An 18710-nucleotide genomic window follows, 5' to 3' on the forward strand; every position below is an offset into this window, starting at 1 on the left:
AATGAAATGGGTGAGGGGTATTTATAGATTTCCTTGAACCGTTAAGATCGTTCGTCGAAAAACGTGATTTGATCTAGACCTTACATGTGGGCACATGGTTTTCAAAAACCATGGGAGCCCCTAATGTGGACTATGTTCATTGAATACCATCCCATGGTTTTGCAAAACCATGGGTGAAAACCATTAACACTTCAAAATGGACTAGGTTCATTGAATCTGCCAGAAATTTCAAAAATGGTCCCTACACTTGTAAAACTTGATTTTTTTGGCACTTTTAAACCCCTTTAACCTCATTTCAAGGCTCTAAAATGATACTAAAGTATAGGGAACTTAAAATATGCTCAAAGACATCACGGATGTCGGTTCGTTTGGTCGTACGGTTGCGTTATTCGCTTAATTACGACAGGAGTCGCAACGAACGCAAAAACGATCCAAATTAAGCGACGAATGAATTTATCATACCAAACACTAAAATAAAATATTTTAATGCTTACATAAATTTTTGGAAGTCCGGAAGTATTCAGAACGTAAAATATGCGCGAAAATGCAAACTTATGCACTTTTTGACGCTTTTAGTCCCTGAATGAGCATAAAGTTTATTTTTGCGCACCAAACACCTCAAAGCCTATTTCTAAGCTATGTAAAGAATATTTAGGGCATACTTAACTTATGATCAAGTTCCAGAAGGTCTGTTACAGTACAAAATTGACATACTTTCGCAGTTTGTCGAATTTAGTCCCTGTAAGCGAATAAACTTGATTTCGGCATACCAAACCATCCAAAACTTATTTCTAAGTTATGTAATGGTTATTTAAGGTATTTTAAGCCTATTTCACTGTTCCGGAGTGTTTGTTGCATTAAACTGGTTATATTTACGCATCAGATCGCGTATAACCTTCCAGAAAGCGATTTAAAGCCCGAAATCGAACAAGAATTGATACGTGCAAAAGATACACATATTTATACAGATCCCAACTATGAAATACAATATTTCATTGGCTTGGTATTTGTTTGATGGTGGTGGTGACACAGGTGTCACAGTTTCCCCAACTTTAGGAAATTTCGTCCCGAAATTTATTCGTAGGAGTCTATCTGTGACTTTGTGTCAAAAAGCCACCAAAGATATGCAAGGCAATATCCTGTCATTTCCTTAACGGAGACTCTTCAGTAATGGAAATGAAGGAAAGATCAGGGATATTCATTTCCCTTCGAGGGAAAATTTTCAGAAACGAAAAATGCACAGAATGAGTCATTTTCCTTAATGGGTATCCTTTAGAAACGAAAATGCACGGAGTGAGTCATTTTCCTTAATGGGTATCCTTTAGAAACGAAAATGCACGGAATGAGTCATTTTCCTTAATGGGTATCCTTTAAAAACGAAAATGCACGGAATGAGTCATTTTCCTTAATGGGTATCCTTTAGAAACGAAAATGCACGGAATGAGTCATTTTCCTTAATGGGTATCCTTTAGAAATGAAAATGCACGGAATGAGTCATTTTCCTTAATGGGTATTCTTCAGAAACGAAAATGAACGGAATGAGTCATTTTCTACGATTTCTTCAGAAACGAAAATGAACGGAATGAGTCATTTTCCATAATTTCTTCAGAAACGAAAATGAACGGAATGAGTCATTTTCTACAATTTCCTCAGATACGAAAATGAACGGAATGAGTCATTTTCCACAATTTCTTCAGATACGAAAATGAACGGAATAAGTCATTTTCCACAATTTCTTCAGAAACGAAAATGAACGGAATGAGTCATTTTCCATAATTTCTTCAGAAACGAAAATGAACGGAATGAGTCATTTTCTACAATTTCTTCAGATACGAAAATGAACGGAATGAGTCATTTTCCACAATTTCTTCAGATACGAAAATGAACGGAATGAGTCATTTTCCACAATTTCTTCAGATACGAAAATGAACAGGGTTAACTCTAGATACACGACAAAACTTGTTGTGGTTTCTGTGCACTAAATTCCATAATTATGTATGCATCCATAATTACGTAATTCCTTGCACAGTCCGCACAGTTTGTTTTGTAATGTTTTGGGGAAGAATATCAAACTTGTGATGAGGGTGACTAGACTACCATAGGGTCCTTTTAATTAGATCGACAGATGATCTTTTTAACTAGGCCACCAAGGAGTCCTTTCAGCTATATCATCACATGATATTCCTAACTAGATTTTTGGATCAATCTGTTTAACTAGACCACTCAAGGGGTCTAATTATGGAATAGTACAATATAATCCAAGGGTCTTTACTATTACGTAAAAGCCCATTGAGGATTTAATATAGTACCTTTGGATATCCTACTATGAATCCCTTATACGAATGATATAGACGATTCTACGAGGATTTGGATAACAAAAACTTGGATTACAGCAAAAGCATAAAAGGGAACACATAAGCACATAATCACATAGTTGCTTAACTCAGTTATTAATTTGTTATCTTTGGATGCGGATACTTAAAGTACACCAGGAATCCAATCCGTGGATTTCATTTGGCACTTTAATCATTTTCAAGAATCTATGTATGAAGATAGAAAAATCTTAATAGGAATTCGGCTTTGTCCTTATTGAATTGTAATGTACGTATTGAATCATACAGAGAATTTAATTAAGGACTCCGATGAATGTTACTCACCCACAAGGATCTAATTATGAGGATAGAAAGATCCTATATGGATTTTGGAGTTTGTGTAACGAGAGGTGTTTCGACACCCTACACTAGGCGTGCTTACGTCGATACACAAGGTAGAAAGTTCATGAGGTTGAGGCGCTAGATATGCCAAGGCGACATATGAAGCAGAAATTGAAGGTTAAGCAGCAGCAAGATTGTAACAGCTTTGCTTTGGATTGCAAAGTGGCACATGTTAACCAAATGTCCCCATCGTCCACTGTGGGTACACTTAAAACAGGGTATTTGATTCGGATGATGACGGTGGCATTGATTGCACCAAGGAGCAGTTCCCTTATACAGCTTCATCCCTGAGGCGAGTCATGGTGGTAGCTAAATCAACGGTCCTCTTGAGTACGACGCCTATTCGCTGGGTAATTGCAGCACCAGGTTTAGACATTTGAGTATTGTTGCGATGAAGAGGCATCTTGAAGACAATGGAAGGCATAGGAGGAAACAAGCAAAAGATAGTCAAAAGAGAATGACAACGCATGAAGATTGTGACCATTTGTTTGTAACCAAAGACAAACAAATGAGATAGTGACTAATCAAAGTAAGCAGGTCAATATAATGTATCGCGAAGACATGCTCGCCTATAAGTGGACACTCACCCCAAGAGTTCCCAGGTAAGAGTGACTGGTCCGATACTGCGGATTTGTACGAACACTCTAGCCTTAGACAGAAAACTCAGGGTAGAGGCACCCACTCTTCCAGTTTGCACGTGTTCACATTATTTAGACCCAAACTTTGACGAAATTTTGAAAACTTAAAGGGTTCGAAACCTTATAACAAAGGGTTCAAAACCTAGTAATCAATCATCCTAGAACAGATGATTAGTTTTCAAAGCAGATCAAATTTATGTTCTTGTTGTGGTTGTCACCTAAGGATAAGTGATGGTATTGTTTTATGACTAAACACAAGTAAACTCGCGTTAGGGTCCTAGGAAGGTTATAGTCTAGGTCAAAGCATTACTAATAACCTAATTCTCTGTAACCATTGGCTCTGATACCAACTTTTCTGTCACACCCCGACCACGTAAAACAACAAAATGTGGCGGAAACGTCGGGGAGTGTTGTAACAGAATCATTGTTTCACAACCATGGATTAAACAAATTTCGTTTTATTGAATTAAATGAGTTACAATGTCTTAACAATAAAGAAACATAACAAAAACTAACTAGTCTTGCATCTTTTAATGTCACTAAGGTCTCGTCCAATCCTATGTTAGCATGCATCAATATCATCATCAAATATCATCAACTATTGTACCTGAAACACATGTGAAAATACGTCAGCATAAAAATGCCGGCGAGTACATAGGTTTTATGAAAAATAGGATCCATGACTTAGGTTTAAGAAAATGTTTAACCAAAAACTTGTCATGAATCCAGTTTAAGTGTTTGCTTTTATAAAACGTTTGAAAATCGATGATAGATATGTATAGTTAAAAGAATGATGTAAGGTTAAATGAATAACCAAGTAAAAATGAGTTTGTATAAAACAAACTGTTTTGTAAAATAATGTCTTGTGAAAAATATGTTATTTGTGTAAAAATGTATAAATCCAAATGAATGATTTAAATAACGCTACGCCATGTAATATAATACAAGCACTTATATATAGGAAGTACCAGCGGCGTATCCACCATGCTTGTATCACATTACACACGTCTCGTTACGCAAATCACTTACCCACATAAACCACCAATGTAAATTGCCCATGTCTAAACCGTTGTCAAATGTCAATCAAGTATTGTGTAAACAAAATGTCATGTATGGCAAGTGAAATATGTAACAACCAAACCATAGGTAAGAATGTGACACCTCGGGAAAACCAGTAAATGAACGATATAACTTACCTAGCTTTCTTAGCGAGTGCATATCAAATTTCGGGACGAAATTTCTTTTTAGTTAGGGATACTGTGACAACTCGTATTTCGAACCCACCTTGTGTAACGCTACGTGCCTATGTGAGTTATATTATTTGATTTAGTGGAACATTATGTTATCGAATGTTAAGTGAATATATGTTGTGTTGTATGCATGTATGTATAGAAACGACCCGAACGCACAACACCACACCAATCGCACAAGCCCATTCGGGCCACCACTCGTGTTCGGATCATGGGCAGCCCATTGAGGGTTCGGCCCACTCTTTCTTTAGGTAACATAACACATGGAGAGGGTGTATACTCCTCATTTGTTACAAAACACCCACACACACAAAACCCTAGCTCGTCTCTCTCTCCCTTTCACGAACTTGAAGGCAGCCGCACATCATCGGAATTCATAGTGTGTCGGATCAATTCCCGTTTCCATTTTATTCGGTTAGTATGTTAACTATTGTTTGATGGTTTTATGATGTGTGCTTCATATGCTTGTTATGATTGATTGAATAATATGTGATTAGGCATAGATAAATGTAACTGATTATATATGCGTTTGAGTTTGAAATCCGAAGAGTTGATGATAGTGTTCATATAATCGGCCTTCACATATGTACGTTAGATATTGTTCATATGAATCGGATGTTGTAATGATGGCTAAGGAACCGAATAGATAAATCAATCGGTCGAGATATGGTTGAACTCGAATGATATGTGTGAGTCTTAGGGTTTAAATCCGATTAAAGGTTGTGTGATAAATCGATGTTCATGTTTTGATCATGTCTGGGCTTATGAGATTTGTTTTAAAAATGCTTGTTTAATCGATTGGATGTTAATCGAATAAGTGGAAATTCTGTTGATTGATAATTGTAAAATAGGAAACCGTAGAATACCTTGAAACTGATTACTTGTTGATTTACTTGTCAATTTGGAAAAGGATTAAATTACGTTACTGATTTCCATACTTTCGGATGATTTAAATGAACCGCACAAGTCTTGTCGGTCGCACAAGATCAAACCATACTAGACCTGATCCGATCACACAAGTGACGATCGCACAAGATGCCATCGATCGCACAAGGCTAAATGGACTGCACAACACCTTGGGCCGCACAACAGATGAATAACCACTTGTTGTTACTGGGCCGGGCAGCCCAAGACCTCACTCGCACAAGGCCTATTCAGTCGCACAACCCAAATCTGAGTCGCACAAGCTAACCGCTGGTTTATTTAAATGGGCCGCTTACTTACCGAACTACTTATGTTGTTGGGCCAAATTCTGTTGGGATAGATTGTTGGGCCGGGTATGTTTGGGAAACATCTATTGGATCGCACAAGATGATTGGACTTGTGCGAGCCCAATCATGAATACGATATAACTGTTGAACGTGTTAGTGTTTGTTGCTATGATCCGTGTGCTTATGTGAAACGTACATGCTTTACTTGAACCCAACCTGACCTGTACGGTAACCCTGTTAGGACGTGATTGACTACTCTTAATTCAAGAAACTTTGGTATAATCTGCCGAGCAAATCAAGGTGAGTTCATTGCATTTTCTCAAGCATGCGTCCCGGTGGTTTGGGACAACTGGTAAACATTTGGAAGGGAAACTTGGGGTAAACAACTGGAACATAGAAACAATCATCTACCGGATTGCCTGTAAGGCAATGGGGTAATTAGTTGATAGCGCTATTAGGTTTGGCACCCTCACACTGGGCCGTAAGGACGGGCGTGAACTAATTACTGGGACAACTTGTGAATACATCGCGGATATAAGACCTCCTACAGCTTGTCAAGGTTGTTTGATACCTTAACTTTGACCAATGCCTGGTTACGGGCATTGGGGTTAGGCATTCCCATCATTGACGCTGCATACGGTACAATAAACGAGTTAACAACGACATCTGAACCAAAACAACGAGTTGATTTAACTAATATCTGGTAACTTCACACGTAAGCAACACCTTGAACTCACCAGCGTAGTCTGACACACTTGTTTGCATGCTTGTAGGTCGTTAACCTTGGAACATGGACTTGCTATCTGGGAGTGCTGGAGTGGTCATGGATCGAGGCTCTTGGATTAACTTACATTTGATACATTGGTTTTAAGTATTATTATGAAACATTTGCTAAACGATTATTTACATGCTTCCGCTACACAACATCTTGTGAATTGATATCATGTTTGACAATTTCTATTGGTAATTAATGGCACGTTTTATTAAGTACTTACTATTGGTTCAATGTGATTGGTGGCTCGAACTCTGATGTGTAACACGCCTCGCGGGGTTTCCGCAGGTGGAATTTTGGGGGTGTTACAGTTGGTATCAGAGCCACTGGTTATAGTGAACTAGGTTTTAAAACGTTTTTGTAAAACCAGACTATAACCGAACACCTTCGAAAATCGATCATGACACTCAGCTCCAGATTGCAAGGTTCGTCTCTCTCACTTTATACATTATTTGCTTAGCAGTCACACACTCACAACATATATGAAATGAAACATTTAACACCATAATGACTTGATAGTGTGACACTACTCTTCGACTCGTGTGAACCATAGACCTGTGATACCATCTGTTGTGTTGTTTGAACGGGGGAAACTTCGAGCGCAAGCTAAGAGGCACTAAGACAAGCATGCAAATTGCCTTATTATTATGGGTGCACACTTAATAATAACGTGGGGTGCATGCAAGTCCCAGTGAGGCTTATCGAGCGTGAGAAGGGTTCTGCCTTATTGTGTGTGAACTTGGTAGTATGTAGATCTCAACGTGATACATGATTTCCATCTCGTTTCGATTTCCTGAATCGGTTCATCTCCATATATAGAATCATGAGTGGACGAGGACACGGACGTGGCAACATCAACATGACTCAGGCTGAGTTGACTGACTTAATCAACACCCGTGTGGCAGAGGCTTTAGCAGCCTATCAAGCTGGTCAGCAAGCGCAACCCCACAACAACCAGCCTGCGTGTACATTCAAAATGTTTATGGACTGTAAGCCACAGTCTTTCACCGGGACTGAAGGGGCTGTGGGACTTTTGAGATGGTTCGAGACAGCAGAGTCCGTGTTTGCTATCTGTAACTGTCCCGCTGGGGACAGGGTGAAATATGTTGCGGGTACCTTGGCAGATGGTGCCCTAACGTGGTGGAATGCCCAAGTCCAACTGTTGGGCATCGAGGCAGCGAATGCTACAACTTGGGATGACTTTAAAGAGCTGATTCGGGAAGAGTATTGTCCTCGGGACGAGGTCCAGAAGTTGGAAAACGAGTACTACGACTTGAAGATGGTTGGATCTGAAGTCGAAGCGTATGTGAAGCGATCGTATGAATTGGCTGACATGTGTCCGAACTTGTCACGGCCCATGTCTCGGAGGATTGAGTTGTTCATCAAAGGATTACCTCCGCGTGTGAAGAGTTTGGCCACTGCAGCCCATCTCAATGATTTGACACAGATTGTTCGTCTGACTCATAAGATTGTGGACCAAGAGGTAGAAAGCAATTCGTTACCCCCGCGTATTTCGGCCACTACTGCTGCTACACCCACTGCCACTGCGTCCGCTAATGATAACAAGCGGAAGTGGAGTGATTACGATAAAGCATCCAGTGCTGGTCAGACTCAAAAAAGGCCAGACAACAACAACCGCAACATCAGCCAGTCGTCTTCTGTCAATCAAGGCCAGGGAGGTGGCCAAAGTCAGGGCTCGTATGCAGGGAAGAAACCACAGTGTAATAGGTGTGGCTACCATCATTTCGGGCCGTGTAGTCGCACATGTCGCAGGTGTGGTAAAGTGGGCCATGAGGCCAAGGATTGTAGGGCCCCACAGCCCAAACACCAGCAGCAACAGAACCAGCACAACCAGAGACAACAGGGACAACCGCCCCAGCAGAACCAGGGTTTTAGGAAGGGGTGCTATCAGTGTGGGGATGAGGGTCACTTTAAGCGGGATTGCCCTCAGTTAAACCAGAACGCTAACGACAACAACCGCCCGAATAATAACAACGCTGGAAACAACAACAACAACAACAACGGCAATAATGGGGGAAATGGTGCTTGAGGCAGAGTGTTCCAGCTTGGAGCAGGGGATGCCAGGAATGACGGCAACGTTGTAACTGGTACGTTTCCTGTTAACAATCGTATTGCTTCTGTATTATTTGATTCGGGTGCCGATTGGAGTTATGTGTCCCTAGAGTTTAGTCAACGATTAGGGATAACCCCAACACCTTTAGAAGTTAAACAAGTAGTAGAACTACCAGATAGTAAAACGATAGAAGCCTCGAATGTCCTTTTCGGGTGCAAACTAGATCTCGTGGGTCAGGTGTTTGATATTGACCTCCTTCCCGTTACGCTCGGTAGTTTTGACTTAGTGGTAGGTATGGATTGGTTGTCTAAGCATCAAGCATAAATTTTGTGTAAAGAGAAGATCGTGCGTATCCCTCTCCCTGATGGGGAGACATTATTAGTTCAAGGGCATCGTAGTGGGACGATGGTTGGTATTATCTCGGCCATGCGCGCACAACAATATCTGAAAAGGGGTATCCTGCAATGTTAGCGTTAGTTACCAACGCCCAGTCTGAAGAAAGTAAGATCGAGGATCTACCAGTGGTGCAAGAATTCGCTGATGTGTTCCCAGAGGAGCTACCAGGGTTACCTCCTCATCGTCAAGTAGAATTCCAGATTGATCTTGCGCCGGGAGCGGCCCCAATTGCTCGAGCTCCTTACCGGTTAGCACCTGGAGAGTTACAGGAACTGTCCAATCAACTACAGGAGTTGTTGGATAGGGGTTTCATACGACCCAGTTCTTCTCCTTGGGGAGCCCCAGTTCTGTTTGTGAAGAAGAAAGACGGGACATTCCGTATGTGTATTGATTATCGAGAGCTCAACAAGGTAACCATTAAGAACCGCTATCCGTTACCACGCATCGACGACTTATTTGACCAGCTGCAAGGGTCAAGCTTCTATTCGAAGATCGACTTAAGATCCGGTTATCACCAGGTAAGAGTTAGGGAAGAGGATGTTCCCAAGACGGCTTTTCGAACGCGCTACGGACACTATGAGTTTTTGGTCATGCCGTTTGGATTGACCAATGCACCAGCGGTTTTCATGGATCTTATGAACCGCGTATGTAAGCCATATCTCGACGAGTTTGTTATAGTGTTTACTGACGACATCTTAGTTTATTCCAAGAACAAGGAGGATCACGAGCGTCACCTACGTCTCATCTTGGAACTTTTGAGAAGAGAACAGCTGTATGCGAAATTTTCTAAGTGCGACTTTTGGATTCGAGAAGTGCATTTCCTTGGGCACGTTGTTAACGAGAAAGGGATACATGTGGATCCTGCGAAGGTGGATGCAGTTAAGAATTGGGCGGCACCAAAGACTCCGTCTGAGGTGCGACAATTTCTTGGTCTCGCAGGGTATTATCGAAGGTTCATTAAAGATTTCTCGAAGATCGCGCAACCCCTCACCTCACTGACACAGAAGAACACGGCGTACTCTTGGGGAATGAAGCAGGAAGAGGCCTTCCAGTTGTTAAAACAGAAACTTTGCAGTGCACCGATCTTGTCGTTACCAGAGGGTACCGAAGATTTTGTGGTTTATTGTGATGCTTCGATTCAGGGTCTCGGTTGCGTGTTGATGCAACGCGAGAAGGTGATAGCTTATGCTTCTCGTCAGCTAAAGGTGCACGAGAAGAACTACACGACACACGACTTGGAATTAGGAGCGGTGGTATTTGTGTTGAAGATTTGGAGGCACTATCTGTACGGTACCAAATGCACCATCTACACCGACCATAGGAGTCTCCAGCACATCTTCGACCAGAAGGAATTGAATATGCGACAACGGCGATGGGTGGAATTATTGAATGATTATGAATGTGCCATAAAGTATCATCCGGGCAAGGCGAACGTCGTAGCTGACGCCCTCAGCAGAAAGGATAATGCACCTAGGCGTGTGCGAGCATTGCAACTCACGATCCAATCCAACCTTCCTTCCCAGATACGAGACGCTCAGTTAGAAGCGTTGAAACCAGAGAACGTTCAAGCTGAAGCTTTACGTGGCTCGAGGCAACAACTAGAACGAAAGGGAGACGGTGCTTACTACGTAACCGGACGCATTTGGGTCCCATTCTTTGGCAACTTACGAGAACTTGTAATGGAAGAGGCACATAAATCACGTTACTCTGTACATCCTGGATCAGATAAGATGTACCACGACTTGAAAACTACCTACTGGTGGCCCAGCATGAAGGCTCATATAGCAACCTACGTCAGCAAATGTTTGACTTGTGCTAAAGTCAAAGCCGAACATCAAAAGCCCTCAGGTCTACTGCAGCAACCAGAGATACCCACATGGAAGTGGGAACAGATCGCCATGGATTTCGTGACAGGACTACCAAGAACTCAGGCTGGGAATGACACCATTTGGGTGATTGTTGATTGCCTCACGAAGTCAGCACATTTCCTGGCAATTAAGGAAACAGACAAATTCTCTCAGCTGGCAGCATTGTATCTTAAGGAGGTGGTTTCTAGGCATGGGTTGCCAACTTCTATCATTTCAGACCGAGATCCACGTTTCACTTCAGAGTTATGGCAGTCAATGCATAAATCGTTCGGTTCCCAACTCGACATGAGTACCGCTTATCACCCGCAGACGGATGGTCAAAGCGAGCGCACCATCCAAACACTTGAAGACATGCTACGGGCATGTGTAATCGACTTTGGGAAAGGATGGGAGAAGCACTTACCGTTGATAGAATTCTCCTACAACAACAGCTACCATACAAGTATTAAGGCAGCTCCGTTCGAAGCATTGTACGGACGGAAATGTCGTTCACCTCTCTGCTGGCTTGAGGTGGGTGATAGTCAGATCACAGGCCCTGAGTTTGTACTTGAGGCATCAGAAAGCATTACTCAGATACGGAACCGTATGGCCGCAGCTCGCGATCGTCAGAAAAGCTACGCTGACAAGCGTAGTAAACCGCTGGAATTTGAAGTTAATGACCGCGTTATGTTAAAGGTTTCACCCTGGAAGGGTGTGGTGCGTTTTGGGAAACGCGGCAAACTAAACCCTCGTTATGTGGGACCGTTCAAGATTCTGGAACGAATTGGAAAGGTGGCCTACAGGTTGGAATTACCTGCTGAGTTGGGTAATGTCCATGATGTATTTCACGTATCGCAGCTAAAGAAGTGTTTGGTTGATGAAACACTAGTAGTACCATTTCAAGAGCTGAAGATAGACGACAAATTGCAGTTTGTCGAAGAACCAATTGAGATTATGGATCGGGAAGTTAAAGTTCGGAAACACAGCCGTATACCGATTGTGAGAGTTCGTTGGAACTCAAGACGTGGTCCAGAGTTCACGTGGGAACGCGAGGACCAGATGAAACTTAAGTATCCACATTTGTTCCCCAACGACCAGGCGAAAACTAGCAAATCTAATGTTGATGCAACTAGTGAATTTCGGGACGAAATTCCCATTCAAGTGGGGGATGATGTGACACCTCGGGAAAACCAGTAAACGAACGATATAACTTACCTAGCTTTCTTAGCGAGTGCATGTCAAATTTCGGGACGAAATTTCTTTTTAGTTGGGGATACTGTGACAACTCGTATTTCGAACCCACCTTGTGTAACGCTACGTGCCTATGTGAGTTATATTATTTGATTTAGTGGAACATTATGTTATCGAAGGTTAAGTGAATATATGTTGTGTTGTATGCATGTATGTATAGAAACGACCCGAACGCACAACACCACACCAATCGCACAAGCCCATTCGGGCCACCACTTGTGTTCGGATCATGGGCAGCCCATTGAGGGTTCGGCCCACTCTTTCTTTAGGTAACATAACACATGGAGAGGGTGTATACTCCTCATTTGTTACAAAACACCCACACACACAAAACCCTAGCTCGTCTCTCTCTCCCTTTCACGAACTTGAAGGCAGCCGCACATCATCGGAATTCATAGTGTGTCGGATCAATTCCCGTTTCCATTTTATTAGGTTAGTATGTTAACTATTGTTTGATGGTTTTATGATGTGTGCTTCATATGCTTGTTATGATTGATTGAATAATATGTGATTAGGCATAGATAAATGTAACTGATTATATATGCGTTTGAGTTTGAAATCCGAAGAGTTGATGATAGTGTTCATATAATCGGCCTTCACATATGTACGTTAGATATTGTTCATATGAATCGGATGTTGTAATGATGGCTAAGGAACCGAATAGATAAATCAATCGGTCGAGATATGGTTGAACTCGAATGATATGTGTGAGTCTTAGGGTTTAAATCCGATTAAAGGTTGTGTGATAAATCGATGTTCATGTTTTGATCATGTCTGGGCTTATGAGATTTGTTTTAAAAATGCTTGTTTAATCGATTGGATGTTAATCGAATAAGTGGAAATTCTGTTGATTGATAATTGTAAAATAGGAAACCGTAGAATACCTTGAAACCGATTACTTGTTGATTTACTTGTAAATTTGGAAAAGGATTAAATTACGTAACTGATTTCCATACTTTCGGATGATTTAAACGAACCGCACAAATCTTGTCGGTCGCACAAGATCAAACCATACTAGACCTGATCCGATCACACAAGTGACGATCGCACAAGATGCCATCGATCGCACAAGGCTAAATGGACTGCACAACACCTTGGGCCGCACAACAGATGAATAACCACTTGTTGTTACTGGGCCGGGCAGCCCAAGACCTCACTCGCACAAGGCCTATTCAGTCGCACAACCCAAATCTGAGTCGCACAAGCTAACCGCTGGTTTATTTAAATGGGCCGCTTACTTACCGAACTACTTATGTTGTTGGGCCAAATTCTGTTGGGATAGATTGTTGGGCCGGGTATGTTTGGGAAACATCTATTGGATCGCACAAGATGATTGGACTTGTGCGAGCCCAATCATGAATACGATATAACTGTTGAACGTGTTAGTGTTTGTTGCTATGATCCGTGTGCTTATGTGAAACGTACATGCTTTACTTGAACCCAACCTGACCTGTATGGTAACCCTGTTAGGACGTGATTGACTACTCTTAATTCAAGAAACTTTGGTATAATCTGCCGAGCGAATCAAGGTGAGTTCATTGCATTTTCTCAAGCATGCGTCCCGGTGGTTTGGGACAACTGGTAAACATTTGGAAGGGAAACTTGGGGTAAACAACTGGAACATAGAAACAATCATCTACCGGATTGCCTGTAAGGCAATGGGGTAATTAGTTGATAGCGCTATTAGGTTTGGCACCCTCACACCGGGCCGTAAGGACGGGCGTGAACTAATTACTGGGACAACTTGTGAATACATCGCGGATATAAGACCTCCTACAGCTTGTCAAGGTTGTTTGATACCTTGACTTTGACCAATGCCTGGTTACGGGCATTGGGGTTAGGCATTCCCATCATTGACGCTGCATACGGTACAATAAACGAGTTAACAACGACATCTGAACCAAAACAACGAGTTGATTTAACTAATATCTGGTAACTTCACACGTAAGCAACACCTTGAACTCACCAGCGTAGTCTGACACACTTGTTTGCATGCTTGTAGGTCGTTAACCTTGGAACATGGACTTGCTATCTGGGAGTGCTGGAGTGGTCATGGATCGAGGCTCTTGGATTAACTTACATTTGATACATTGGTTTTAAGTATTATTATGAAACATTTGCTAAATGATTATTTACATGCTTCCGCTGCACAACATCTTGTGAATTGATATCATGTTTGACAATTTCTATTGATAATTAATGGCACGTTTTATTAAGTACTTACTATTGGTTCAATGTGATTGGTGGCTCGAACTCTGATGCGTAACACGCCCCGCGGGGTTTCCGCAGGTGGAATTTTGGGGGTGTTACAGTTGGTATCAGAGCCACTGGTTATAGTGAACTAGGTTTTAAAACGTTTTTGTAAAACCAGACTATAACCGAACACCTTCGAAAATCGATCATGACACTCAGCTCCAGATTGCAAGGTTCGTCTCTCTCACTTTATATGTAACAACCAAACCATAGGTAAGAATGCACAAACAATGTACTAAGTATGCGACGGATGGACATACATAGCATGATACCAAGTATAAGATGTCTTGTAAAACGATGTACTAAGTATGATGAACATACATAGCATGAAATGTTATGTAAAACGATGTACTAAGTATGCACGCAATGGGCATACATAGCATGTGATGTAAAATGTACTAAGTATGATGAACATACATAGCATGAAATGTTATGTAAAACGATGTACTAAGTATGCACACAATGGGCATACATAGCAAAAACATAATGAAATCATGTACTAATAGTGTACTAATGAACATAGCAAGTATATGATATAAAAGCATGAAATCACGAAAGTAACAAGTAGGCACATGTGTTTCACCCCAAAATGTTTGAAAAACAGTAAAAGAGGGGTCTATGTACTCACTTGAGGGTGCTTAGAAGTCTTAGGATAACCACCAAGCAAAGCTAGAAGATCACGGAATCAAACGGCACCTATATAGGTATCTACATTAATAAACGGACCTGTCGGAGGATCGGGTAGTACAAGGGTTCGTAAACCAAATAAGTATGGGAACTTATGTAACATGGTTTAACAAAGCCTCCGTACTAAAACGAAACCTATCCTAAGTGCTTTTGACCCATTACGACCCGTTTAAGTAGCTTACGCCACTTTAACGCGTCGTTTGCGTAAAACGCGTTTTGAATGCCTAACTAGTCCTATGACAAGCAAGATATGCCTTAACATGTTTAATATTGTTGTTAAATCAGTTTAGATGTCAAAAATTTCGTTACATAGACTTAAAATGAATTTATGCGTAAAAAGGGCATTTTGGTAATTAACCTAAGGCATATAAACTACCTATCATATACCTAACTAAACGTCGTGACCATAAGGTATAACCTCGGAAGGTTATTCCCTATACAACTATGGTCACCTAATGTGTTTGGTCGGATCCTAAAGATCGACCAATGGGTCGGGTTCGTAAGCATAAGCGATTGATTAGATCGCTTACCTTTACGACCCTAAACAAGCACAAATCTAAAAGCGACGATCTAAACATGCTAGAACATGTTTAGTAAAGTTAGAAAACAGGTTTGGTATTAAAACAAACGGTTTTAATACCCTAGAGTAGTTTGGTTACAAAATACGCGAGAAAACGCATTTTGGCCGAAACTACGACTCGTCACTGAGCCTAGATAACGTGGTAATCAGTAGGTATAGTTACTAGGGACTATAACCATCGTGATTACGCTCACGTTATGAAGTTCAAATGAACTTCGCATTGACCATAAACTGGTTAATGCAGAAAGTCAAACGCAGTTTGACTTTAACGCTAAAACGAATGAAAAACGCGAAAGAATACTTACAGAAGGTCCCCGCAGGATTCGTACCCGATTCACTCTCAGGTAGGAAGCATATACTTCCACTTAGAGAGTGTAGAATCAGATTCAAATGTGAGGAAGAATGAAATGGGTGAGGGGTATTTATAGATTTCCTTGAACCGTTAAGATCGTTCGTCGAAAAACGTGATTTGATCTAGACCTTACATGTGGGCACATGGTTTTCATAAACCATGGGAGCCCCTAATGTGGACTATGTTCATTGAATACCATCCCATGGTTTTGCAAAACCATGGGTGAAAACCATTAACACTTCAAAATGGACTAGGTTCATTGAATCTGCCTGAAATTTCAAAAAGGGTCCCTACACTTGTAAAACTTGATTTTTTTGGCACTTTTAAACCCCTTTATCCTCATTTCAAGGCTCTAAAATGATATTAAAGTATAGGTAATTTAAAATATGCTCAAAGACATCACGGATGTCGGTTTGTTTGGTCGTACGGTTGCGTTATTCGCTTAATTACGACGGGAGTCGTAACGAACGCAAAAACGATCCAAATTAAGCGACGAATGGAATTTATCATACCAAACACTAAAATAAAATATTTTAATGCTTACATAAATTTTTGGAAGTCCGGAAGTATTCAGAACGTAAAATATGCGCGAAAATGCAAACTTATGCACTTTTTGACGCTTTTAGTCCCTGAATGAGCATAAAGTTTATTTTTGCGCACCAAACACCTCAAAGCCTATTTCTAAGCTATGTAAAGAATATTTAGGGCATACTTAACTTATGATCAAGTTCCGGAAGGTCTGTTACAGTACAAATTGACATACTTTCACAGTTTGTCGAATTTAGTCCCTGTAAGCGAATAAACTTGATTTCGGCATACCAAACCATCCAAAACTTATTTCTAAGTTATGTAATGGTTATTTAAGGTATGTTAAGCCTATTTCACTGTTCCGGAGTGTTTGTTGCATTAAACTGGTTATATTTACGCATCTGATCGCGTATAACCTTCCAGAAAGCGATTTAAAGCCCGAAACCGAACAAGAATTGATACGTGCAAAAGATACACATATTTATACAGATCCCAAGTATGAAATACAATATTTCATTGGCTTGGTATTTGTTTGATGGTGGTGGTGTCACAGGTGTCACAGGACGAATACCCAATCCTTGATGGGATACCTAAGGGTATTTCCATAAGTCCTTAATTGTTGTATACCTTAATTCGAATGTGGTGATTCCTTGAAATCAGAATCGAATTTTTGGAAGATCATCCTATCTTTTCAGATAGATGCATAAGGACGTTGAAGTCCATCAACTGGGTTTCTGGTATGCCTTGAATACCCATGTTTAAATCGACGTCAAGTTAATAGCAATCAATAACAAAATAATAACAAATCAAAGAAAAACATTTATGTGCCTATGTGTTTATGTGCCAACCCAATCAATGCTGTCTCAAGTTTGTTCAAATTCAATCCCTTTCACATCACAAAACAAACTGTGCGGACTGTGCAAGGAATTACGTAATCATGGAGGCCTACATAATTATGGAATTTATTGCACAGGAACCACGGGAAGTTTTGTCATGTGTCTAGAGTTGACCCTTTTCATTTCCGTTTCTGAGGAAGCATCCGTTGAAAATGACTCCATCTGTTCATTTTCGTTTCTGAAGATTGTCCGTTGAGGAAATGAATATCCGTTTGTTTATCCTTTTCATTTCCGTTTCTGATGAAGCATCCGTTGAAAATGACTCTGTCTGTTCATTTTCGTTTCTGAAGATTGTCCGTTGAGGAAATGAATCTCCGTTTTTTTTATTTCCTTCATTTCCGCTTCTGAAGGATACTCGTTGAGGAAAATGACCCCGTCCGTTCATTTTCATTCCTGAAGAATTTCTGTTAAGGAAATGACAGGATTATGCCTTGCAAATCTCTGGTGGTTATTTGACACAAAGTCACAGACAGACTCCTACGAATAAATTTCGGGACGAAATTTCCTGAAGTAGGGGAGACTGTGACACCTGTGTCACTTCAACCATCAAACAAATACCAAACCAATGGAATATTGTATTTCATACTTGGGATTTGTATAAACATGTGTATCATTCGCACATATCAACTCTTGTTCGATTTCGGGTTCTAAATCCTTTTCTGGAGGGTTATAAGCGCACTGATGCGTAAATATAACCAGTTTAATGCACAACACACTCCGAAATAGTGACATAGGCTTAACATACCCTAAATAACCTTCACATAACTTAGAAATAAGTTTTGGAAGGTTTGGTATGCCGAAATCAAGTTTATTCGCTTACAGGGACTAAATTCGACAAACTACGAAAGTATGTCAATTTGTACTGTAACAGACCTTCCGGAACTTGATCATAAGTTAAATATGCACTAAATATCCTTTACATAGCTTAGAAATAGGCTTTGAGGTGTTTGGTGCGCAAAAATAAACTTTATGCTCATTCAGGGACTAAAAGCGTCAAAAAGTGCATAAGTTTGCATTTTCGCGCAAAACTTACGTTCTGAATACATCCGGACATTCAAAAAATTTATGTAAGCATCCTTATATTATGCCTTTGTGTTTGGCATGAGAAAAATCCATTCGTCGCGCAATTTGGATCGTCTTTCGCGCTTATGCGCATTCCGTCGTAATTAAGCGAACATCGCGATCGTACGACCAAACGAACCGACATCCGAGATATTTTTGAGCATGTTTTGAGTTCCCTATACTTTAACTTCATTTTAGA

Source organism: Helianthus annuus, chromosome 14 (assembly GCF_002127325.2).
Source record: "Helianthus annuus cultivar XRQ/B chromosome 14, HanXRQr2.0-SUNRISE, whole genome shotgun sequence".
Taxonomy (NCBI): Eukaryota; Viridiplantae; Streptophyta; class Magnoliopsida; order Asterales; family Asteraceae; genus Helianthus; species Helianthus annuus.